The 27,105-nt window shown below is 41.1% G+C and overlaps 1 long non-coding RNA gene across 1 annotated transcript; it reads right to left on the bottom strand.

Moving 5' to 3' along the window:
- Window positions 1-893: 893 nt before the first annotated feature.
- On the bottom strand, window positions 894-25,046 carry LOC125455771 (uncharacterized). Its single transcript, XR_007248306.1, has 3 exons — window positions 24,942-25,046; window positions 1,929-1,995; window positions 894-1,120 (listed from the first exon to the last, which is right to left on the bottom strand). It is a non-coding gene; the product is annotated as an uncharacterized LOC125455771 (long non-coding RNA).
- Between the last annotated feature and the right edge of the window lie 2,059 nt (window positions 25,047-27,105).

Below are 27,105 nucleotides of genomic sequence, written 5' to 3' on the forward strand. Positions count from 1 at the left end.
GCTTCTTCCTGTTCCTATGTTCATATTGCCACTTCCATCAATCTTGTAGTCAGGGAGTTTTGGCTAATATGTCAATTGAAGTTTTTTTTTGTCTAGAAGTTATAAAATAGACTGTTCATTTGGTTGTGTCAGCATTTGGTGAATACTTTGTAACCATTATGCTGACAGCCTTGCTTGTTATAACATCATGAGACAGCCAACAGAGCATGTTCTTTGTGTGAATGGACACATGCAAAGAGCACTTTGCCCATCTCTCCTGTGTATTTTGCAACAAACCAATTTCTTGGCTGAGGTCAATTTAAACTGCTCCTGGGGTCGATGTGAGGGAATCTGAGACAGTTGCATGAATGTCAGTGAAACAACCCAACAGTCACTCTCCAGTTTCACGAATTAATTCGGAGGTGACTGGAGCCAAGGGACCTGTGCCTCAGGTTAGAGATAAAGTGAGGAGAGTGAATGAAGGCTTAGACAAAACATGAAACAAATCTACACTCATTCTGATAAAGAAGACTTTTGAAGAAATAATCATCAATTAATTTCTGAACTACCGTTACAAAAAAAAGGGGCTTCACAGAAATGAGTAGCATTCTATCGTATGAAATTTGGATTGTAGCAATTCAGGTAAAACTAAATGGTCTGATTTCAAAAGAAGTGAATTGAAGGCTGGAGATGTGGTTACCTTATTTTCTGACATTCTATTAAAACTTTAGCAGAGCTGACCTCAGTGCTCAGCTACTGATGAGAACGATGAATCCTAGAACCTCTCATAGATACCAAACTTGACATATGATTTTCTTTTATACACCATCAATAACAGATCTTTATTTTTAATGCTGAAGGTTACAAAATAGATTAAAACAGCTGCACAGATATTATGTTTTCCGAGCCTTTGAAATGTAGAACAGTATAAAGAAGCATTGATGCTTAGGTTTTCCAGAATTCTTTTCTTTATAATAACAGAGTAATTCCTCTGCTTGCTGCGGGCTAGGCTTTGAATGCTGCTTTTGCTTTGATGCCTCCAAAATTTGACAAATATTTTTCTTCTGTGAGAGGATAACTGTCATCATGGAGATGAGGATGAGGTTTATGTCCAGGCAGCTCAGAACAGAAGACTTATGACCTGTGGGAGTCATTAGAGAGCACTGCATAAGAGATTCAAAGTGACACACAGAAGAGAAGGGTGAAAAGGAAAGTCCTTTAAGGAATCTGGGAACTGGTCTCATGTTAATATAGTAAGCATTGGGAACTTTTACAGAACATATATTTGCTAACAGGGAGCAGGTATAAGCAGACTTGTCAGATTTCAAATAAAAGGATGAACAAACTAGGGATATGTCTTACTTTTTACCTGACAACTTTTTTGTTTGAAACAGAGACAGAATGGGACCTAAGGCATTACATACTGAAGGGATCTTTGACTACTGAAAGACTTTTGAAATCTTCCAGATTTGACATTTGACATTGTTTCATGTTACATTGTGTAACAGATCTCTATAACTGAAGAGTGAGTGTTACAAAGGAGAATAAAGTACATGCTTATTGAGCATCAAGAGCCAAAACAAACAATTGCCCCTGGAGTAACGTATTCAAGGTGCCAAATGCCTTTTCTTAGGTGGGCCCTGGGCAATGAACATTGTTGATCGTCAAATGGGCAGTGGCGGTGGGGAACATGGAGGGACCAGGAATGGAAAACAATGCCGAGATATTGGCTCTATCAAGCCCCCTTTTTTCACATGAAATTTGCATAGAAGCGGACACCACCCTTTCCAGCTTTAAGTTTACAGAAAAGTATTAATTTCATTCAAAACAAACTTTCAATTTTAGTCAGCTTTTATACACTGTTACGTAAAAATATTTAGGGGAAAGAACAATTTTAAATGTTAATCACTGCGAAGTTGTATTAAGATAACTGTTTAAAGACACTTTACCTAGGATGATTCGGTTAAAGATAGCTTCTGAATTAATATTCAAAGAGTTGGATGTCCATAGAAGAATCTGGGAACATATGAATTTCTGTCAAAATCATCAGAAACCTTTGAAAATCCTACTAATTACTATAGCAGTTTTGAAAATGTGAAAATATCAACCATTCTTACTTTGAACAGTAATTAGGAGCCTGCATCTAACTCTCACAACATGTACTAGCTAATTTTTTTGACCTTTATTCTCAGATACCAGTCTGGTTTATTATGCAGAATCATTCAGATGCAGAGGAAGGGTCTGTTTTGCAACAACCACCTACAGGCAGTCTATCTGTTCCGCTTTTAGAATCATGTTCATCTAGGATTGAAACCTTATTTGTATTTTAAGTGAGTTTTTAATTTGTAGGATGTCATTGCAGAATTTTTTTTCACTTCCCCCACAACTTCAAACATAACAGAGAATAGAATAACTCATGTTTAATCTGAGTGGACTGAAGTGGTTGAGTTAGCAAGAAAGAACTGAGTGAGTTGTTTTCTAAATGTCGCGTTTAAAGATTGTGAGAATTCATTAGCAATAAACACATCCTTTGTAAATCTGTAGCACCCTATGTACAAATGCCAAAATGATTCACATTTGAACCTGTCATAGTAAATTGACAGGTCCAGAGATCATGAACCTTCTACAACTGTCCCAGTTAATGTTCAAGAATTTTAGGACCTCTACTTGAAATAGATTTCTGATCACACTTAATTTCAAGAAGTTATTTTTTCAAATCTGTCTTCTGACACTTATTATATGTACAGTTTCTGTAACATACTTGTGTTGTAAAATGCATTTTTGGTCTAAAAAGGAAGAGGCCTCTGGAACAATGCTTGTAATGGGATATTTTACATTATGAACACATAATGCTGGAGAGTGTGAAAACAAAAATCCCTTCGATATTCTTTTGCGATAAAACTTATATGACACATGCTGTACTAAGTTGTTTCAAGTTTGGATTGGATTCTCGAAACAAATACTGTGATGCCCTTACTAGTATATTCATGTGGCCTAAAATCTGCCTTTATGTGTATTCGCTAGCACTTGGCAGTTGCTGTTTATCAACTTGACAGTGGGTATAGTTTTATGAAGATCAAAAATGGAAGATTCTGACCATAAATTTACTCCCCCAACTGTTATTTTTCATCCAGCGTGATGAGGGAACAAATTCTCCTGCTCTGATTTTGCAGTAGGTTGTTGACTCCATTATTTATTGGATTTTCCCCATATGAAAGCTTGACTCAGCAGAACCAGAAATTGCCCCACACAAGCTTTAAACACTGGGGCTACATGATTGAGTAAAGGGTGTTGCCTTGTCAGGGAAGCAGTTCAACACAGCTATGAAGTGTGTCAACGCTACAAAAATCCGACCCTTAAAATTTTCAATTACTCTATTATTTCAAATAAAATTTACATAGATGATACAATATGTGAACAGGCCAAACTTTTGCCCACTGTGCTCCCTGTAGTCTATTTTCCTTCAAACATCTTTACAGTATCTTCTTGAATATTGCTGTAGACTTTGCTTCACTAATTAATTCCAGTGAAGGCATTGTCTGTTGACCCTCAGCATTAAAATAGATTTCTCATCTTCTCTGTCCGAAGTGTTAGGATTCATTGCTATCTGTAGATCCTATCTGATTATCATGGTTGATCAATTCATAAATTCCCAGAATAAAGGTTTTCTTAAAAAACGTTAGTTCTCATATTTTAATAATAAATAACCTTCAGTTGATACATAATTGTTTAGCATCAGCAACTTACGCATTAGTACAGTTCTTTAAATATTTGTTTGCTATTCTTATTGTTGTTTGTGGTTTTTTTTAAAAATAGGTTGATATCATAATTTAAGTATTAAACAAAGGAATTCATGTGAGCTTTTTTTCCATTAACACATAGATTATATGCTCCTGTATTAATAGATGACAGAAAATGAGTGTCATGATTAAACATAAGAAGATGAAACAAAACAGAAGCTGATGTGATAACTAGTCAGGTCCTTGCAGCATATTCTCATTAGAAATTGTTTTCCTGTCATAGCGATTGTAACATTGCCTCAGGAGAAGTAAGTAGCACCCACAAAGGCTGCCAAGAAACTCATGAGTAAAGTGAAGGATGGCAGGAAGCAGGGAAGAGCAACAAAAGACAATTAGTTAATTTACATTTCTTAACTGATAAAGAAGGTTAGAGCATAAGATAGAGGAACAGAATTAGGTCATTCAGCCCACTGGATCTTCTCCACCATTCGATCATGACATCACCTTTCTTGTCACCTGACACTGGCATCTCCTCTGAGACTGAGTGTCAGAAGCCCCTTTGTGAGAAATATTTCTGAGAGTTTGATTGACTGAAGATTCCCTCCTGGCCTATCACAGTGAGTCCCAGAGCATCACTTCCAGGGGGATCTAGGCCACAATGTGCCTGAGGCTGCTCACAGGGCAACTCGCCACACTCCATATACTGGAAGTTACAAAGGCCACGATCAAACATATCAGCTCTGAGTGAAACTCCACAAAACACGGAGCAAAAGCTTACAGAGTTTGGCCATCTGCATGACTGGTACAAATTATAATTGCCAATTTAACGGAATATAATTTATAATTAATGGCTGGAGTATTTCTGGTGCCACAGGCATGCTTGACAGCCACCTCGATGGCACAAATCATCTCAAAGCTAGTAAAGAAAATTTGGCAAGTGATGAACTCACGTCAAAAGCGAAATTCAGGACATTCCAGCAAATACTATTGTCCTGCAGCAAAATAAAAAGATGGTTGGAAGTGTGTACAGTCCCGTGAAACATTCTTGGAATTAAGATAAATCAAAAAATGGTGATAGTACTCGGCATCTGTGGAAATGTTTCAGGTCAATGACTTTTTATTAGAACTGGAAGTAGTTAGACATGCTACATTTTTTAAACAAGTAGAGAGACAGAGAAATTGAAGAATTGGAGAACCAAATGGTTAAGAATGATTGTTTAAGTCACTCCTGGGATTTATATCACAGCCACTTCCAGGCAGCTGTTATTCTTCTTAAACATAAGTCCCAGTGTTTGAAATTCAGAATGAAAGTATGAAGATTCCTTTGGAGAAACTCGTATCAGAACTTCTGAATCTATCAAAAACAACCTTCCAGGTTTAAAGCTTACCTTTCAGGAGGCTGTTCATCTTTTTTTGTGGCAGGAAAGTTGACAAACAACTGAGCCCACATTTGAAAATTAAATTAAAAAGAATATATTTATCAACTCAACTTCATAATATTCAGCATTTTGAAAAGTCAAAATGTGAAAGAATAACGATTGACTGTTTTATTCTCATTTATACTGCAGTTCTTTTTACAGCTGAAGTATGAAAAGAAAATACAGGTGGCACCTTGAAGTTATCAAAAGAGAGTGAATAGGAAGCACAGACTCTGTAAGCAAGACCTAGAGAATGCAGCTGTCATTCTTTTTTGAAGAAGGTGGCAGAAAGAACTAACATCCCTGCTTTAAATTTTTAGCCATATACTTTAGCAGCTTTCTTTCAACACTACAATCATATTCAGAGCACTTAAATGTTAAAGAACAAGGTAAGTCTAGCTTCCAGTTTCCAGAGAAATAGGTCACTTGGATCTATTCAAAACTTTCTACCATTCAAGTTCACCTCCTACCATTTTTGGGTTTGATGCAGAATAATTAATAGAAATTGATGTGCTGTGTGTAGTCAACAAATTCCATCATTGCAATGCACTTGAATGTCAATTAGAAAGACCACTGTATTTTTCTGTTCAACAATTTATAAAAGCTGCACATTGTAATAGACATCTATTGTAATAGACATCTAAAACTGATTTCAGAAACAATTCTGTGTCTTACAGACAGACTTGTACCTGATCCTCAGTAAAATACAAGCTGGGAATGAAACTAAGAGATCTTTGATTTCCCTGCTTTTATACCCTTCTCCGATTTTCCCATACTAATGTTCTAATTTCTGGTCTTGTGCAATTTCCAAGGGCACTGAGGCCAATTACATCACCCCAACTGCTGCTGTGGCCAATTCAAACAATTGAGCACACATTGTAGACTGAAATAATCTTCCCCCTTCCCAATGGGGAAATCAATAATACCTGGGAATAACATACTGCTGTGACTTGTTATGAAAATTTCAAAGCAGAGAACCAGTACAAATGTTGCATTCATTTCCAAATATTACTGTTTCTTTTGGAATGGGACCTGTAGCAGTAGGTAGCAACAGTGATGGGCAGCACTGAGCAAGGATGCTGAGCAGTTCTCCATGACCTCCACCAATAGGTGGCAATGGTGAGGGAGGACAGCTTGAACAGTTGAACGGAACCCTTACTGGAAAAGAATGAGTGTCTTTGGTAGACAGAGGGCAACTGGCAAGGGAGAGGAGGCGAAGGAATGTCTCAGTCCGTTGTAACTACATAGCCAACCAATGTACATACTTAAATAGTTCCTTGTTTGTCCTTAGTTTTTCTTCTTAATTGTAATTACCTGGGGCCAGAGGAATAAAGAATCCCTGATTCATGATTTTTGGGCCATCCACCTAATTAAGCCTCATGTTACATTTCTGCTGTAATTAGCAGCACAGGAATCAGATCATGATGGACAATGTTGAAGGGTGCCTGGCTGAGATGGAGCGAATGGTGGAGGACTTGAAACTGGCAATTTCAGCAAAGGAGGCTGAAGCTCTGAGGTCAGTGGAGGCTGTGGTATCAGCATGGGAAATTAAACCTTCATGAAAAACGTAGGCAGAAGCTCCACATGTGGGTCCCTTGATGCTGTGGAGGAAGAAAGCAATGCACCAAGTCTGATATTCTACCCGCCAATGTGGACAGATCGGGGGTAGGCCAGAGATACCTGATGAACCAGTAATTGAAGATTGGACTGAGAATACACAGCTGTTCATGGCATTTAAAGACCTTCAATGCAAGTGAGCAGGCAACATTTCTGAAGGAAAACCTATGCTTGAAAGCCTGTCAGGAAAAATTGAGAAGGGGTACAGAAAATTTCAACAGATTTTTGAGATGCTGACAAAGGTTTCTGGGGACAGACGTTGCCTGACACAGTTAGAGATAGAGATATTATGGACAAGCAAGCCAAAAGTGGATCGAGTTTTCGTGAAGTGGTCCGGTTTTGTTATCCTCTGATTAACCACGGACAGAACATTGAAGGATCACCCAGCAGAAGTAGTGAGTGACAGGAACACCAAATACCATTGAGAAGGTTTAATCATGATAAACCCCAATGATCTTTCTTTGAAATGCATGGCACATCATCTGGATCATGGCAAAAGACTGAACTCCTAAGACTAGGAAAGCAGGAATGAAGCTATCATTAGAAAGATGACTATTGGTGCTGACAGGAATATAGACCTCAGGCTGCAGAGGCAGGTGGAACAGATTGCTAGACAGCAAACATAGATCCAGTCCTTATCCTCTTATATCTGTGGTAAGCCTTGTGGCCAATACCACCCAGTGGATGCTCCAAAGATATAGTCTTAGCTGGTTTGCTGCAGTTTGACATGAAGATCAAACCACAGAACCTCCAAACTTCCAGACAAAAGTACAGTACCTGGAGCACCCAGGAAGGCATTGCCAATGATGAAAGATCTATGTGGTACAGGCGTGGGACCAGCCTAAGACAGAAAAGCAACTGCATGGGTTCCTTGGTTTCTATAGGAGGTTTGTACAAGATTATACGCAGTTGGTTACCCCACTCCACAATTTACTGAAGAAATTAGAGAGTAGTGGCAAAAGATGTTTCAGAAGTGATACTTCACACAAAATCACAGGGAATGAACGCCAGCATGTGAAGACTTCTTTTACACCTCATGCAGAAGCTTGTCTGATCACCTGTCCTTGGTTACCCAGTATTAGAGAATCAAGGGTAGGGTTTAAAAAAAAGGTTATTGTGGAACGTGTATGGGCCCGGTTCCACAGTGGAGCATACGGATGATTCCGGAAGCAGTGCCGGACGAGCCCTGGATAGAGGCCGGGACATGGAGGCAGCATAGCCTCGTGAGCTGTGGACTGGCTCAGTACTTGTGGTCATGTATTATCATTCTGGACTTTTTCACTCTTTCGTGCTAATCTGTATTCTTTTTTACTCAGTAACAACACTATATTTTTAATCTGTAAAATTTGTACCTTGGTAATTGTACCTGAAATGGCACCATTAAAAGCGACCATTGTAAAAACTTTTCACTGTACTCCTGTACTGGAGAACATGTGACTGCAAAGAATATTCTGTTCTATTCTATGCCACCCGGAGCTTAAAAATCACATGAAAGGAATATGCAAAATTACTTCAATATGAAACTTGAACCTTTAACTTTGAAGCGGGCTTTCATTCCAGAAGTTTAGAGATATTCTGATTGGTGCAGAATTTTTAGAGTTTACTGAAAACAACCCACACAGCTATTTTTCAAACAATCACCAAGCTTGGAGCAAGAGATCCAACAGGTCACTGAACTTTGATAGAGTTGGAGGAAGTGGTGGCTCACATAATAGTCATGACCCAAATCAAGGACAGCATTCTAAACTTGATCCCTATAATGTTTGCACTGTAGTTCAGTAGAGTGTGCCAAAGCACTTGGTAGTGAGATCCAAATTAGGTCCGTACAGGTAGAGTCAGTTGTGATTTCATCTCTGCCATCTATCTGAAAAGAGGACCTTAGATACCTACAACTGGTTGACCCTGGTATCAACTGACTGCGCCATTACTGAAATCCCAACATATACCAACACAGCTGATGACAGAGTCCAAACCAGCACAGAAACATTTGAAGTGCTGGAAGATGATCAGGGAGAAGGATGGAGCCCTTTCTTAGCTAGTTCATGACATAGAGGGAGAGGTGTAGCCACCCATCCTTACTGACAGCCTCAAGTGTTAAGTGTTGGTAACAGTTCATAATGAAGCCAGATAGCAAACAATGATAAGTGTAACTACTGTGACCAGAGAGCGTCATTACTGGCCCAGAATGGCTGCTGATATTGATAACTACTGTTGCAATTTTGAGAGGTGTATTTTGGCCAAAGTGTGGAAGTGACTTCAGCCCAGCATGTGATCCTTGCTAACCAAAAAAGACCTTTAGAGGGACTTGCAATGGATTTTTCCATCCTTCACCCCAGTTGTAATGGACCAAGTACATTCTCCGACACTGAGATGTCTTTACCAAGTTCACAGCAGTCAATCCCATCTGTGAACAAAAAGCTTCAAAGTATCAGTGCAGAGCACAGTGTGGAGTTGGAGAAACACAGCAAGCCAGGCAACATCAGGGGAGCAGGAAAGCTGACATTTCGGGTTGGGACCCTTCTTCAGAGAAGGTGCTGACCCAAAACATCAGCTTTCCTTCTCCTCTGATGCTTCCTGACCTACTGTGCTCCTCCAGCTCCACACTATTATCTCTGACTCCAATATCGGCAGTTCTTAATATCTCAAAGTGACAGTGCGTGCTTATTTTGTCTTAGTTTGTTCCACATCAGATCCACAATGATCAGAGACACAACTTCAAGAACAAGGACATAAGGAGCTTTGCAAGGTCTGTGGAATTGCCAGGAGAGGCACTATCCCCTATCATCTGGAGTGCAAGCAATTCAAATGTATTCTGCATGACTGTCTTGTGTTCACTTCCTGAGTGAAACTGCAAGTGGCCCGAGTCCCTTCTGGTATAACAAGGTGCAGAGCTGGATGAACACAGCAGGCCAAGTAGCATCAGAGGAGCAGGAAAGCTGACGTTTCGGGCCTAGACCCTTCTGCAGTAATGAGGGAGGGGAAGGGGGTTCTGAAATAAATAGGGAGAGAGGGGGAGGCGGACAGAAGATGGATAGAGGAGAAGATAGTTGGAGAGGAGACAGACAGGTCAAAGAGGCAGGGATGGAGCCAGTAAAGGTGAGTGTACGTGGGGAGGTAGGGAGGAGTTAGGTCAGTCCAGGGAGGATGGATCGGTCAAGGTGGTGGGATGAGGTTAGTCGGTTGGAGATGGGGATGGGGCTTGAGGTGGGAGGAGGAGATAGGTGGGAGGGAGGACAGGTTAGGGAGGGAGGGACAAGCTGGGTTGATTTTGGGATGCGGTAGGGGGAGGGGAGATTTTGAAGCTTGTGAAGTTCACATTGATACCATTGGACGGCACGTTTCCCAAGTGGAATATGAGTTGCTGTTCGTCCAGTGTTTGGGTAGCATCATTGTGGCACTGCAGGAGGCCCAGGATGGACATGTCATCTGCAGAATGGGAGGGGGAGTTAAAATGGTTTGCGACTGGGAAGTGCAGTCGTTTATTGCGAACCGAGCAAAGGTGTTCTGCAAAACAGTACCCAAGCCTCTGCTTGGTTTCCCAATGTAAGGAAGCCACACCGTGTACAGCGGATGCAGTCTACCACATTATCATGTGCAGGTGAACATATGCTTGATGTGAAAAGTCTTCTTGGGGCCTGGGATGGGGGTGAGTGGGGAGGTGTATGGGCAAGTGTAGCACTTCCTGCAGTTGCAGGGAAAAGTGCCGGGTGTGGTGGGGCTGGAGCGGAGTGTGGAGTGGACAAGGGAGGCCCGGAGAAAGTGGTCCCTCCGGAAAGCAGACAAGGGTGGGGAGGGAAAATGTCTTTGGTGATGGGGTCAGATTGCAGATGGCGGAAGTGTTGGAGGTTCATGTGTTGGATCCAGAGGTTGGTGGGGTGGTACATGAGGACAAGGGGATTCTGTTTTGGTTGTTATTGTGGGCAGGGGATGTGAGGGATGAATTGCGGGAAATGCGGGAGTACCTTCTGGTACAGGTTTATGGTGAGAGTCAGCGTTCATCCAAGGACTATTTAGACAAGTCTCAAACCTTTCAGTGGACAATCTCCTTGGGTTCAGCACACCTGATGTGGATGGCCAGATCAGTGAGTGCATAGCAGATCATCGCATAAGGCTAGCTCAGGAATTTGTGCTGGCATCCAAAAGGTCTGAGGGAAAACAGCTGAGAAAAAATGGCATTCATCAATTGCATGACTGACAGACTAACCTTCCAATCAGCACAAGCCTGGCTAATCCACCAAGCCTGTGCATCCCTGGACACTACAGGGCAATATACCATGGCCAATCCACCTAACCTGAAAATCCCTGGACTGTGAGTGGAAACTAGAGCATTCAGCAAAAATCCATGCAAACACAGAGAGAATGTACAACTCCACACAGACAGTCACCCAAGGCACAAATTGAAATGGGTCCATGGCGCTGAGGCAGCAGTTCTAGCCATTGTGCACCATGTAACCTTGTTTCAAATGTTTCAAAAACACAAAATTTCATGTGACTATAATGCCAAAGAATACTTTAAAGACACATGTATATGAAAGAAGAATCTTTTTGCGAAATATTTTATGTGTTGCCTCCACACAGATTCTGCAATAAATTGTAACATAACATTAATGTATTGGAGAGTGCCAGCAGAAGCATTTTGAAACAAAACATTTCAACCAAAGTTAAAACTGACTACAGTGTTTGCAAACGTTATCTGTAACAATTCTCCTCATGCTCAATCTCAAAATAAAGGTGAGTTACAGATACGTCTTAAAGAAAACCACACAGAATACCTACATTGTGGAAGCAGGCCATTCAACCCACACTGACCCTCTGAAGAGCATCCTGCTTCAAAACCCTGCATTTCCCATGGCTAATCCATATAGAGCACTCACCCCAAGACACCATGGGCAGTTCAGCATGGCCAATTCTTCTAACTGGCGTATTTTCAGACTGGAAGAGGAAACCCGCATAGGCACAGGCAGAATCTGCAAACTCCACAGTCACCCAAGAGTGAAATTGAACCCAGGTCCCTGGCAATGTGAGGCAGCAGTGCTAACTACTGAGCCACCTCAAGTCAGCTGTTAGGCTTGTTCAGAGGTTAGCTGCACTGTTGAACACAGCTATCCTGTTGTTTACAAAGATGAGTCTGCAACTTTTTTTTGATTGAAGTCTAATTACTGGTGTCTTATTTCTGTTTATATTGTATGACTAACACCTGAAGGTGCATCAGGGAGTATGGAGGTCATGTTCAAGGGTCTAAAGATATAACTCATTTTACAACGCAATGCTGCTGTGCATGGATGACCTTGCTCTACCGCGAATGGTCCCATGTCAGTGAATTCTAAGCTTCCCAGCACATACCAATCTCAAATATGGGTGGTAGGCTTAAAGTTGCATCAGTGCTTTGAACTTGGTCTACCGTATCCTAACAATAAAATCAAAAACCTCCAATTTTTCAGTCATACAACATAGAAATAGGGCCTTCAACCCACCATGTCCACATACACCAAACTGCATTAATTCCATTTACCTGCACTTGGCTCATAATCTACTATGCCCCAGCAATTCACATGCTCATCCAGATACTTCTTAAGTACCTGCTTCCATCACTTTCTCAGGCACCATGTTCCTCGAAACCACTTTATCCTCATCTTAAACTGGTCTTAGACACATCTGCAATGGGGAATAGATTCTCACAATCCACCCTGTCTGTACCTGTCATGGTTTTGTATATGTCCATCAGATACCTCTTCCTCTACTCCAGGAAAAACATACCCAGTCTATCCAGTTTCTCTTTATAACCAAACCTTTTCATCACAGGCAACATTCTAGTGAATCTCTTTTGCACGCTCTCCAGTGCAATTGCATCCTTCCAATAGTGTGGAAAGCTTAACTATGCACAGTATTCCATCTGTGGCCTGAGCAATGTTTTATAATGTTGTAACCAGATTTCCTTACTTCAGCTACTAAAGGTAATCATGCTTAGTGCCTTCTTCACCACCCTGTCTACCTGTGCTGACACCTTCAGGTATCTATGAATTTATACTACCAGGTTCCATTTTGCCTCAGTACTCCCAAGGGACCTACCATTCATTTGATGAGGGGCATGGATAGGGTCTTTTCTCCAGGGGTGGGGAGTCCAAAACTAGAGGGCATAGGTTTAACTTGAGTGGGGAAAGATTTAAAAGGGACCTAAGGGAAAACTTTTCCCACAGAAGGTGGTGTGTGTATGGAATGAGCTGCCAGAGGAAGTTGTGGAAGTAGGTACAATTACAACATTTAAAAGGCCTCTGGACAGGTATATGAGGAGGAGAGGTTTAGATGGATAGGGGCCAAATCCTGGCAAATGGACCGAGATTAATTAAGGATATCTGGTCACATCGGATAAGTTGAAATGAAGGGTCTGTTTCCATGCTGCCCATCTCTATGACTCTGTGAGTATAACTTTCCCTTATTAAACCTCACAAAACACATCACATCACAATTATTGGGATTCAATTCCATCTGCCATTGCTTTGTCCAATTTACCAGCTAATCAATATCAGACTGAAACTATCCACCCCACCAATTTTCTCATCGTGCAAAAATGCTAATTATGTCTTCTACATTCATATTAAAGTCATTAACACATATAATCAACAACAAGGGACCCAGCACAGGACGTTTTGCTACACTACTGGTCACAGGCATCCCATTATAAGAACAACTCTCCACCATCACCCTTTGACTCCTTTAGTAAAGCCGATGTTGGATCCAGTTTGCCAACTTGCCTTGGATCCCATGGGCTTTTACCTTTAGCACCAGCCTTCCATGTTGGATCTCATCAAAGGCTTTACTGAAGTCTATGTAAACCACATCAATGACACTTCTCTCATCCACATTTTGGAGGTGTAGTGGACAGTGAAGAAAATTAAACCAGCGTATAGCGGGATCTTGATCAGATAGGCCATTAGGCCGATGAGTGGCAGATGGTGTTTAATTTAGATAAATGTGAGGTGCTGCATTTTAGAAAGATGAATCAAGGCAGGAATTATACACTTAATGGTGAAGTCCTGGGGAGTGTTGCTGATCAAAGAGACCTTAGAGTGCAGGTTCATAGTTCCTTGAAAGTGGTGTTCCAGTCAAATAGGATAGTGAAAAAGGCGTTTGGTATTTTTGTCTTTATTGGTCAATGTATTGAATATAGATGTTGGCAGGTCATGTTCTGGCAGTACAGGACATTTGTTAACAAAGTGTGGGGCTGGATGAACACAGCAGGCCAAGCAGCATCTCAGGAGCACAAAAGCTGATGTTTCGGGCCTAGACCCTTCATCAGCGTCAGCTTTTGTGCTCCTGAGATGCTGCTTGGCCTGCTGTGTTCATCCAGCTCCACACTTTGTTATCTTGGATTCTCCAGAATCTGCAGTTCCCATTATCTCAGGACATTTGTTAGGTCACTTTTGGAATGTTGCATGCAATTCTTGTCTCTCTGCAATAGAAAGGATGTTGTGAAAAGATTCACAAAAGATGTACAAAGATATTTTTCTGATGAAGGGTCTAGGCCCAAAACGTCAGCTTTTGTGCTCCTAAGATGCTGCTTGGCCTGCTGTGTTCATCCAGCCCCATACTTTGTTATCTTGGATTCTCCAGCATCTGCGGTTGCCATTATCTCTGATCTCTGTCATGTATAAAGATATTGCCAGGCTTGGAGGGTTTGATCAGGTCGTTTGCTTGCTCACCAAGCTGGCTGGTTATCATACGGACATTTCGTTACCAAGCTAGGTAACATGATCAGCGTGGCCTCCAATGAAGCGATGTTGTTCTACTCTGCTTGGAGTTTCTATGGTTTATTAAGTTGGTTTGTGTCATTTCCGATTCTGTTCTGCATGTGTTTGTATATGGGGTCTAATTCCGCATGTTTGTTGGCTGCGTTACAGGTTGAAAACCGAGCCTTTAGGAATTCCCATGCATGTCTGTGTCTGGCTTGAGTTAGGATGGTCACATTGTCCCAATTAAATTGATGGCCTTCGTTGTCTGAGTGCACTGAAATGAGGAAACAGTTGTCATGTTGTTTTGCTGCTAGCCGGTGTTCATATATTCTGATGGCTAGTTTCCTTCCTGTCTGGCTGATAAAAGTTTGTTGCGGTCTTTGGAAGGTATTGCAAGGTTAGGCCTGCATATCATGGTATGGGGTCTTTGATCCTTGAGAGTGCTTGTTGTAGTGTGGCAATTGGTTTGTGTGCTATCATGATTCCTAGTGGTTATCGGAGTCTTGTCGTCAGTTCTGGTATGTTCTTGATTTAGGGTAATGTGGCCAGAGTATTGGGGCTTACGGTGTTCTTTTGGTGTTGTCTATCTAGTAGGCACCTGTGGATGAAGTTGTTGGGATATCCAAGTTGTTAGCAAAGACCTTGTATAGTTGCTTTTCTTAGTGTGTTGTAATGTGTTGTCGCCAATTTGAATAGTGTCCTAACACACCATTGTTTTTGGGCATTGGGGTGATTGCTGTGAAAATTCAGGATTTGGTCACTGTGGGTTGCCTTCTGCATACTGTGGTTTGGAACATCCCATTGGCCATTCGTTCTACTGTGACGACTAGATATGGAAGTTAGTTGTTGTCTTCCTCTTGTAAATTTGATCCCAGTGAAAATGTTTTTGAGATGATGTGTCTCTTCTAACTTATTGCTTTTAATGATGACAAATATGTTGTCCATATATTGGATCCACAGTTTTGGCTGTATGAGGGGGAGGATAGTGAGCTCCAGTCTTTGCATGTCTGACTCTGCAATAAGTCTTGAGATGGGTGATCCCATATGTATGCCATTAATTTGTTTGTATATTTGGCCATTAAAGATAAAGTGTATGGTGGGGCCTAGGTCCAGTAGGCTGAGTATGTTATCCTTGCTGATGAAGCTGATTGGAGTTAGCGTTTCTGCTGCATCTAGTAATGTGGCCAGTGTTTCTTTGGCTAGTGGTATGTCAGTGGACATGAACAGTGCTGTAACGTCAAAGGATACCATAACCTCATTGCTGTTGATTTTGATATTCATAGGGTTGTTAGGGAATTCCTGCGTTGAGTGGATGGAGTGGGGTTATCCATCGACCAGGTGTTTCAGTCTTTGTTGCGAGCCCTTGGCCGGTTTGTGTGTAGGTGTTACTCATAAGGAGACAATAGTTCTGAGGTCAATGTCTGGTTTGTATCCTTTGGGTAGTTGTTAGGAGCAGGAGAAGTCCAATCCTTCTGGTTTCAATTTCATGTCGTCTGTCTTGGTTATTTGCCCTGCATTATTTTTAAAATTTTCCTCAGTGTTCGGGAGCTGCACTGTTGGGTCTATTTCCACCCTGGTAGGTGTGTGTATATCTGCAAGCAGTGCCTGCACTTTCTCAATGTTGTCTGGTGTGTTCATAATGACGGTCATGCGCCCTTTATCTACTGGTAGGATTATGATGTTCCTGTCGTTCTTGAGCCCTATGAGTGCTTTTCTCAGTGATATGTTGTGGGTGAGCCATTCATTCCTCCAGTTCGGACAACAACCTCATCTACAACCTGAGCTACAAATCTTGAAGGGTTTGAGCTACAGGGAGAGGCTGAATAGGCTGGGCCTATTTTCCCTGGAGCATGAGAGGCTGAGGGGTTACCTCATAGAGCTTTATAAAACCATGGGGGCATGGATAGGGTGAATAGACAAAGTCTTTCCCCAGGGTTGAAGGAGTCCAAAACTCAAGGGAATAGGTTGAAGTTGAAAGGGGAAAGATTTCGTGCAGAGGGTGGTAAGTGCATGGAATGAGCTGCCAGAGGAAGTGATGGAGGCTGGTAGAATTATAACATTTAAAAGGCATCTGGATAGAACAGAAAGGGTTTAGAAAGAGATGAGTCAAATTCTAGCAAATGGGATTAGATTTATTTAGAAATTCTAGTTGACATGAATGAGTTGAACAGAAGGTTCTGTTTCCATGCTGTACATCTCCATGACTGTATGACTCGGGTCACCTTTTCAAAATAAACTCAATTAATTTAATCAACAGGATCTCCTTCTACCAGGTTGCAGGTTTCTAGACAAATAAGTGAATGCGACAGGAAAACAGGGTCAGCTCTGTGAGATCAGCAGACAAAGATCTACTTGACTTTGTGAGCTACCACAACAAGATGTGGTTGGGGGCAAGATGGTTTCTAACCTAAAAACTACATCTTGCAGCCCTCTACAGATTCTGGGAGATGTCTCTAGGCATTGCTGGGAAAAAGGAATGATAGGAATAGGTCTTACTGGTAGCACTGGATTTTAGGAACTTTAAACTACTGAAAGCAACTTGAGATGGTCACTCAATGTTTCTACTCAGAGAAGCTGGAATACATAGAACATAGAACAATACAGCGCAGAACAGGCCCTTCGGCCCTCGATGTTGTGCGACCTGTGAACTAATCTAAGCCCCCCCACTACACTATCTCATCATTATCCATATGCTTATCCAAGGACTGTTTAAATGCCCCTAATGTGGCTGAGTTAGCCACATTGGCAGGCAGGGCATTCCACACCCTTACCACTCTCTGAGTAAAGAACCTGCCTCTGACATCTGTCTTAAATCTATCACCCCTCAATTTTAGCTATGTCCCCTTGTACAAGCTGAAGTAATCATCCTCGGAAAAAGACTCTCACTGTCCACCCTATCTAGTCCTCTGATCATCTTGTATGTCTCTATTAAATACCCTCTTAGCCTCCTTCCCTCCAATGAGAACAGACCCAAGTCCCTCAGCCTTACTTCATAGGGCCTGCGCTCCAGACCAGGCAACATCCTGGTAAATCTCCTCTACACCTTTTCCAATGCTTTCACATCCTTCCTGTAATGGGGCGACCAGAACTGCACGCAATATTCCAAATGAGGCTGCACTAGCATTTTGTACAATTGCAGCATGACATCACGGCTCCGGAACTCAATCCCTCTACCAATAAAACCTAACACACCATAAACCTTTTTAACGCACTATCAACCTGGGTGGCAACTTTCAGGGATCTATGTACATGGACACCAAGATCCCTCCGCACATCCACACAACCAAGGATCTTTCCATTGACCCAGTATTCTGCCTTCCTATTATTCCTCCCAAAGTGAATCACCTCACGTTTATCCGTATTAAACTCCATTTGCCACCTTTCGGCCCAATTCTGCAGTTTATCCAAGTCTCCCTGCAACCTGTGACATTCTTCCACACTGTCCACCACTCCACCGACTTCAGTGTCATCTGCAAACTTACTAACCCATCCACCTATGACTGCGTCCAAGTCATTTATAAAAATGACAAACAGCAGTGGTCCCAAAACACATCCTTGAGTCACACCACTAGTAACCTGACTCCAGGCTGAATATTTTCCATCAACCACCACTCGTTGCCTTCTTACAGAAAGCCAGTTTCTAATCCAACCTGCTAAATCTCCCTCAATCCCGTGCCTCAGTATTTTCTTCAATAGCCTACCATGTGGAACCTTATCAAAGGCTTTACTGAAGTCCATGTACACCATGTCAACTGCCCTTCCATCATCCACACGCTTGGTCACCTTCTCAAAAAACTCAATGAGGTTTGTGAAACACGACCTGACCTTGACAAATCCATGCTGACTATCTCCAATCAAATTGTTGCTTGCTCAATGATTATAAATCCTATCTCTTATAATCCTTTCCAAAACTTTTCCTACAACAGACGTAAAGCTCACAGGTCTATGATTACCTAGGTTATCCCTACTGCCCTTCTCGAATAAGGGCACAACATTTTCAATACTCCAGTCCTCTGGTACTAAACCTGTAGACAATGAGGACCCAAAGATCAAGGCCAAAGGTTCCGCCACGTCCTCCCTAGCTTCCCAGAGAATCCTCGGAAAAATCCCATCTGGCCCAGGGGATTTATCTACCTTCACACCTTCTAGAATTGATAACACCTCCTCCTTACTAACCTCAATCCTTTCAATTCTAGTAACCCATAACTCAGTCATATCCTCTACAATATTCTCCTGTTCCTCAGTGAAAACAGATGAGAAAAAATCATTTAGCACCTCTCCAATCTCCACAGGGCTCACACAACTTCCTACTTCTGTCTTTGACTGGCCCTATTCCTACCCTAGTCATCCTCTTATTCCTCACATACCTATAGAAAGCTTTAGGGTTCTCCTTTATTCTACCTGCCAATGTCTGCTCATGTCCCCTCCTTGCTCTTCTTAACTCTCTCTTTAAATCCTTCCTAGCTAATCTGTAACTCTCCATCGCCTCATCTGAACCATCTCGTCTCATTGTCACATAAGCCTCCCTCTTTTGCTTAACAAGAGATACAATTTCTTCAGTAAACCACGGTTCCCTTACCTTATCGCTTCCTCCCTGCCTGACAGAGACATGCCTATCAAGGACACGCAGTATCTGTTCCTTAAACCAACTCCACATTTCGATTGTCCCCATCCCCTGCATTTTGCTAACCCATTCTATGCCTCCTAAGTCTTGCCTAATCGTATTATAATTGCCCTTTCCCCATCTATAACTCCTGCCCTGTGGCATGTTCCTATCCCTTTCCATCGCTGAACTAAACATGAACTCAAATTATGGTCACTCTCTCCAAAGTGCTCACCTACCACTAAATCAAACACCTGGCCTGGTTCATTACTAAGTACCAGATCCAGTGTGGCCTCCCCCAGTGTGGCTGGATGTTCAAACCTATTTTTAAAAGATTAAGATCCTACTATTTTATGTAACATGACCTGTTAATGCTTCCTCTTAAGCCACAAGCATTCGTTCAGATGAATTTAAGATTATCCCACTGCCACAGATTAGGCTTTTTGGTCCACTGGTCCTGCTCAACCATTTTAACAAACTCATGTCTGCTCAAATAGTAAGAAATATCACTTTATTTTAATTTGTAACTTTTTTGTGACCCCGTAACCCTTGGCTCTTTTGTCAACCAATAATATGTCCAACTCGGCACTTAGTTAGCCAGCCTCCACTGCTATCTGAAGAATTTATTTGCAAAAACTAATGATCCTCTCAGAGAATAGGTTTCTCCTCATCTTTGTCTTAAATGAAAGATCTAAACCCTGGAACCTGCAACATCCATTCCTGACCCTGCTCATTAAACTATGCCCCCGAACTCCAATCCAGCAATGAGAGAACACATTTCTCAATATCTACCCCATTCGACTGCTTTAGAATTGTTAATGTCTTCATAACAGCTCTTCTCTTGTTCTTCTAAACTCCAATGACTATGGGTTAAACCTGTTCAATTTTCACCTTAGAGAAAATCTTCCTGTCAGGAATCAATCCAGTGAACTTTGTCTGAACTGCTTCCAAAACAAGTGAATTTTCCTTTATGTAAAAGAGACCAAAGTGTGCATCGTACTTTTGCCGACACCAGTACTATACAGCTGTGGCAAGATATCCCTACTTTCATACTCCGTCTTCCTTCCAACAAAGGCCAACATTCTGTTTGTTTTCTGAATTACTTGCTGTACCTGTATACTAAATACTTGTGGTACCTTTTGTAACCATCTTAATAGCTGTATTTAAAGGTACACCTATTCACCTTTCAGCTGAGGTGCTTTAGGTGATCTCTTTTGCTGTTGGAGAGTGAGGTATTGACCGAAGTTAATACTAAGCTCGGGAGAATTGTGAATTGTGAGGGAGGAATTGAAAGGATGATAGAGTTAACAAGGTATAGAGCTAGATGAACACAGCAGGTCAAGCAGAATCATAGGAGCAGGAAGGCTGACGTTTCAGGCCGAGACCCTTCATCAGAAAATTTTCTGATAAAGGGCCTAGGCCCAAAACATCAGCCTTCCTGCTCCTCTGATGCTGCTTGGTCTGCTGTGTTCATCCAGCTCTACACCTTGTTATCTCGGATTCTCCAGCATCTGTGGTTCTGATTATCTCTAATTGAAAGGATGATGCTGAGTGAATTCAGAGGAAGATTGACAGATTGGTCAAATTGGCAGACACATGGTAGGATTCAAAGGGGGATTGGTGGCAGTGAACTACTTCAAAAATCACTTACTCAATGCCACACACTGATAGGGGTAGAAATCATGCAAGGAACCAGAACCGGACATCTGGGCAAAAAGCAGTTTCAGGAATATAATCCCATTTACTGATTTTCTCTGTTGCTGCATCCATGAGGCACTGTGGCCATCAACAGCAGCAGAGATGTGATCAACCACTATCTGTAATTTCATGACCCGGCATCTCCTTGACTTGACCATTGCCATCAAGTGAGGGGGATCCACCTTCATTCCATGAGGAATGCTGGAAAGTGTGCCATCAGCTGCAGGCATACCTAAGAATTGGTTGCTCAACCATAATTTATCATTCTACATGCTGAGTAGTAAAGTTCATTCCTGTTCCAGTCCTGGGACAGATTTAACTAAATGGAATCACCCTGAGCCAATTGTGATGATATTACGGCTTTAAGAGGTGTATTTTGTCGTAGTTTGTTTTATGAAAAAATGTGGAGACTGAGGTGATGCGCAGTTTGCTCGGGGTCAATAAAGTAAACTGCTTGTGAGGCTTTTGTTTTAATTGGAACATTGCTAAAGTTGAAGGGGCTTGAATGGGTGGGTGCAAGTTCCCACAGACCAAGGAATTTTTGTTTTAGCTTCCAGCAGTTGCTAGGGTCTTGAAGCTGGATGTGGAAATGTTATTCGTCTCTCTCTTACAGTTAACAACTGGGGCTCCCTTCCTGCTGCTAAAATTGCATGTGAGACTACCTATTTTACTGACTTTGCCTTTGCCAGGGGTGTGATTTTGGAATGTTACTGTGTTGGAAAAGTTAATTAGATGTAGTTAATGTATATATTATTTTGTCAAGCATTTCGACAGTGTTACAGTTAAGTCAGTTCTTTTATTTAATTTTTATTTTTCTGTACTTTTAACTGTGACATAAAAATAAAGTGTGTTTTGCTTATAGTTGAGTAGCTTGGCCTATCAAATTCCATCTTGAATGCAACACCTTGCACTTAATTTTAAGATAAAAAAAAGTTGGGGTCTAGGCTTTCTTCTTAATATGTTTTGAGGGCGTTTGGTCTTGTCCATAATACAATCTTCAATTGAAATGTCTCTTTCATTCCCCTTCTTACAGAATCTATCTCCATGGCAGTCTTTAAGAAATTTGCTGGAATTCTGTCAGGCAACCAGTGATCGCACTTAACTGAGGCAAATTCACTGCACATGGTCACATATGCTCTGTACATTAGCAGAGGCCTTCGTACTTACTTGATCAGTTCTCACTCCAAACTTGCTTATTCTCCATTCTACTAAATCATTCTGTTGTCGGTTCATGAAAATAATCGTCAAGACTGAGTGCATTCTCTCTTCCTTGGGTTTTTAAAAAAATTGGACCTCAAATTGTGCAGTTCTTTGCATGACTTAGATATGTCAGTTTTTGTTGACATCCATCTGAGCTGTGGTTGGGCTTTAAATAGTCCTCAAGTTTCATTTTTTGTTTTATATAGCCTGTATTATGTTTTCTCTACCTGCTAAGATCCATCTCCATTCAAAAGACTCTAATAGGTTACATTTCTGAAGGTGGAAGAGTCTTTGGTGGAAGAGGCATGCAAATGCCCAGAAAAACATAGCAAATTATAGACAGTGACACAAAAATAGGAGCAAAAGTAGACCATTCAGCCCATCCAAACTGCTCCACAATTTAATATGATCATGTCTGAATCTCCATATTAATGCCATACTCCCATTCTTTCCCTGTGTGGCTTGATTGCTCTAGTGTCTAGAAATCTATGAATTTCTTCCTGACATACATTCACTGACTTTGCCTTTACAACCTTCTGTGGGAGAAAATTCTGCAGGTTCACCACCATCTGAGTGAAAAAATCTCTCCATATCTCAGTCCTAAATAGTCTACCCTGAGCTTGTGCTTCCCTGTTTGAGACACTGCATCCAGGCAGACCGTTATCCTTACATTGAGCCTGTCCTGCTCAGCGAGAACTTTGCAAAATTCAAAGCAATTCTTCTCATTCTTCTAAACTCCAGTGAATACCAGCTTGGTTGACAAAATCTGTCATTCTACAACATACATCCTATTACCATTAGCCTACTAGCTGAACAACCTGCATGGCAATCATGTATTTTCTTAAGGCAGGGAAATTAAAATTACACTTAGTACTCCAGGTCTGGTCTCACCATGGCCCTGCACAGTTGCAGCAAGACATCCTTGATCCTGGTCTCAAACCTTGCAATGAACAACATCATGTCATATGCCTTCCTAACTGCTTCCTGCACTTGCATATTTGCTTTCAACAATCAGTGTACAGGGATACCCAGATCCCTTTCTACATTAACCTTTCCTAATATGTCACCTTTTAAATAATGTTCTGCCACTTTTTTTACCCTAAAGAAGTGGAGAACTTCACAATTATTCACATTACATTGTATCTGACGTGTTTGCCTACTCACCCGACTTTCTCACCATTTCTCCACTAATTTTCTACTCAAGTTTCAATGAGCAAACAGGAGAATTCCTGAAGAAATTCAACAGTCAAATTTCTCCAACCATTTTCACATAATTCAGACTCCTGAGCAATTAGAATCAGCTTTATGGACCTTCTCTATCAACCACAAATCGGGCAAAAGTACATTCATTTTCATTATTCTAAACATTAATATGTTTTCTAATTATTCTAAATAATTATAGCCTCAGCGTTGATTCCTGATTGAAGGAGGCCATACTGAGATTTTCCCCTTTATCTTATCTCTCTGTCTTCGATTATTTAGCCAACCCTCAACTCATGCTTTTATACTAACATGGACTCATCTTATTTAAGTAGTCTTACATGCAGTATCTCATCAACTACCTTTGTAAAATCTAAATATCTTACATCCATTTTTCCCCCTGATCTGATGAATGATTCTCAACACCTTGAAAAATGTAACTTAGCATTTGGATGTCTTTATTGATTACTATTTTGCAATGACTAGGTTTGCTAGATAAGGTTGCAATGAGCTTTAAACATATTTCAGCCTCTTAGCTAATTCAGCACCATTCTTGAATCATTGTGTTTTCCCTTGCTGCTTCTGATGAGGAATAACTTACAATTATTTGCGTCAGGTTTCATTTATCAAAAGGGTCTTCCACCTTGTAGATTTTTCCTGTCGTATCTTTAACTCGTCAGACTGAATTATTCTAACTCCTAGTTTAATACGGTTATTTACAGAGTACCATAATTCCAATTCTCTTAAAAATACCTGATTCCTAAGTGGCACTGTACACCACAGTGCACCCTTTAATATTGATAATGGAGACCAGAGAAAGATTTCTGTTAGTTTCTTTCCCCCTATGGAGATTAAATGCTTGTGCACTAAAATGGGAGCCTTCTCTCCGATTACACCTCCATAGTATTTGAAAAATGCAAATCCTTGAATTGTCGTGTCATGAGACTAATTTTGAGGATGTGGCACTAGCTAGATTGCCAATGTCCAACCATTGGAAGTGGTCTCTGTGAATATATTGTATGTATGTGTATATATAAAGTTAAATAATGATTCCCATCGCAGTATAATGTCTGAATTATATTTTTATGTTTCCATTAGGCTTGACCATGACTTCTTTGGTAAGGAACTGCTGCAGGATGCTATTTTCTGAAGTTGCAGGACTATATTTGTGTTGTTGGTGATCTACTCAAAAATTGACAAACTAATCAGCATTTCCCAAGGAAATCAAAGTAAATTTTAACCGTTCTCATGTAAGTTGGGGAATATATAACACAGGTACTGTTCACACTTTTGAAAGTTGCAGTGTAATTATTTTTAATATTGAACATCATTGTTAGTTTCTTTCTCCCGATGGAGTTTAAATTATTGCACGCTAAAATGGGATTCTTCTCTCTGATTACACCTCCATAATATTTGAAATACTTTACTCCTTGAATTGTCATGTCATGAGACTAATTTTGAGAATGTGACACGAGCCAGATCGCAAATGTCCAACAGTAGGATGTGGCCTCAGTGAACTAAGCTTGCAATTTATTTTTCCTATCTTCTCTTGTCCTACAGTAGTCTTTGCAGATCAAAAGTACCCAAGCGTCCCATTTTATTGCTTCACCTGGACAATGTACTCCCCTCAAATGAATTATTTTAGGTAATCAGCTACATTGAGCAGATGCTGAATTGTTTAAAGCGTTTGTAGAAACATTTAATTTCTGAAAATGACATTACGATATAAAGTGCAAAGCTTTTCTAGCATACTCACCATGAATCTTCACCAAGAATTCTTGATGTTCTTTGTTATGTAGTGGTAGCATGGAGATCTCTTTCAGGCTTTGAGTTTGGATCTGCAGCACCCATAAATAGCTGTTACTTAACAAATTCTCTGAGCTGCTATGGCTTAATTAACAGCACTCTTGCTTCTAAGTTGCAAGGCTCCAGGTTTGATGTTTCTGAAAGTAAGTATAAAGGCTGATCGTCCATTACAGTGCTGAGGAAGTGCAGAACAGTTGGAGATGCTCTTTTTGGATGAAACGTTAAAATGGAGGCCCGTGTACGCTCTCAAGCACAATTTTCAAGGAGGCTCAGGGAATCTATACCTGATATATTGGTCCGTATTTATTCCTAAATCAATATAAAAGATACAGATGATCTGTTTATTGTCACATTTCTGTTTATGGGAGCTTGCTAGTGTAAATTGACAGCTGCATTTCCAATATTACAGCAGTGACTACTCTTTATCGCCTGTAAAATTGCTGTGATGCAGACAATCATCTGCATGGGATGGCAGTGTGGAGCGGCATTATTGCTAGATTGTCAATCCAGAGACCAAGGTAATATTCTGTGGACCCGGATTTGAGTCTTTTTATGGCCAATACTGAAATTAGAAACTAATAAAAATCTGGAATTAAAAGTCTAATGATAACCATTGTCGATTTTCAGGAAAAATCCATCTGGTTCCCTCATGTCCTTTTAGGGAAGAAAACTGCCATCCTGACCTGGTCTGGACTTATGTGACTCCAGACCTACAGTAATGTGATTGACTCTTCACTGCCGTTTGGGATGGGCAAAACATGCTGGCCTAGCCAGCGATGCTCTCACCCCATGAATGAATTTAAAGAAAACATTATTGTGAAAGCGTGATTTAAGTGTAAGCCTTATTTTCTTTTGAATGTTTAACAGTGATATCTGACATCTTCTGAACAGTGGGTTAGATTTTTATTTTACAGAGGATTTGTCTCCAAAATATTGCATGACCCAAAATCCATGCTAAAAAAAGAGGCTCCGCAATGAATTATTCCTACGAACCATTTTACCAAGTACTCAAGAAAAGAATTCATTCGGGACTTCACTTGACCATTAGTCACAGAGCAAAGAAGCCTTAATTCCAAGTTTTTCAGAAGGCTATGGGATCATTGTTCCCTATGTGGGAATCCATCAAACTGAAATGCATTAGTTTCAGCCCCATCTTCCTTGCTACCATTTCTGGACTAGGATGGAGTTGAAATAATGGAGTTTCTTAGTATTGTTTTATGACATAGGCATTAACATTACCATAGTGTTCTGCCAGATAGTGGGTGTAAATCTCTGTGCTAAAAATGAAAAGTACATTTAAAAATTGTAATCAATTAAACTGACTACCTGTTCTTTCATATATTTGGTACAAGGTGCACACGATTCATTGAAAGCAGCAGCGTCTGCTACATCTATAGGTAGGGTGCTGTGATAGTTTTTTTTTCTGTGTTCAGGGCAGTCCTTCTGCTCTTTTATATTTGGAGTACTTTACTCTGAAATGATATAATTCAGCCACCAGATTCCCATAATTGATCAACGTGTTTTCATTTTCTTAAGTCACTACTTTTTTTTTCCAACTGAAGTTAGATTATTCAAAATTAGTGTTTTTGTTTAAAAATATCTTTCACAATAGCACGATTCGGTTGATCCATCTTTTAATAACAAGCTATGCCTGCCTCTTTGTAGGTTACGTGGGACAGTCCCTCTTCCGCACCTACACAGGCCCCAAACCCCACCTCTTCCTCCGTTACATTGACACCTTCCACCCCAACCTCATGTTCACCTGGGCCATCTCCAACACATCCCTCATCTTCCTGGACCTCTCAGTCTCCATCTCAGGTAACCAGCTAGAAACTGATGTCCATTTCAAGCCCACTGACTCCCACAGCTACCGAGAGTACACCTCCTCCCACCAACCCTCCTGCAAAAATTCCATCCCCTATTCCCAATTCCTCTGCCTCCGCCGCATCTGCTCCCAGGATGAGGCATTCCACTCCTGCACATCCCAGATTTCCAAGTTCTTCAAGGACGGCAGCTTTCCCCCCGCAGTGGTCGAGAATGCCCTTGACCGCGTCTCCCGCATTTCCCACAACACATCCCTCTCACCCCACCCCCGCCACAACCACCCCAAGAGA

Source organism: Stegostoma tigrinum, chromosome 10, assembly GCF_030684315.1.
Source record: "Stegostoma tigrinum isolate sSteTig4 chromosome 10, sSteTig4.hap1, whole genome shotgun sequence".
In the NCBI taxonomy this organism is placed as follows: Eukaryota; Metazoa; Chordata; class Chondrichthyes; order Orectolobiformes; family Stegostomatidae; genus Stegostoma; species Stegostoma tigrinum.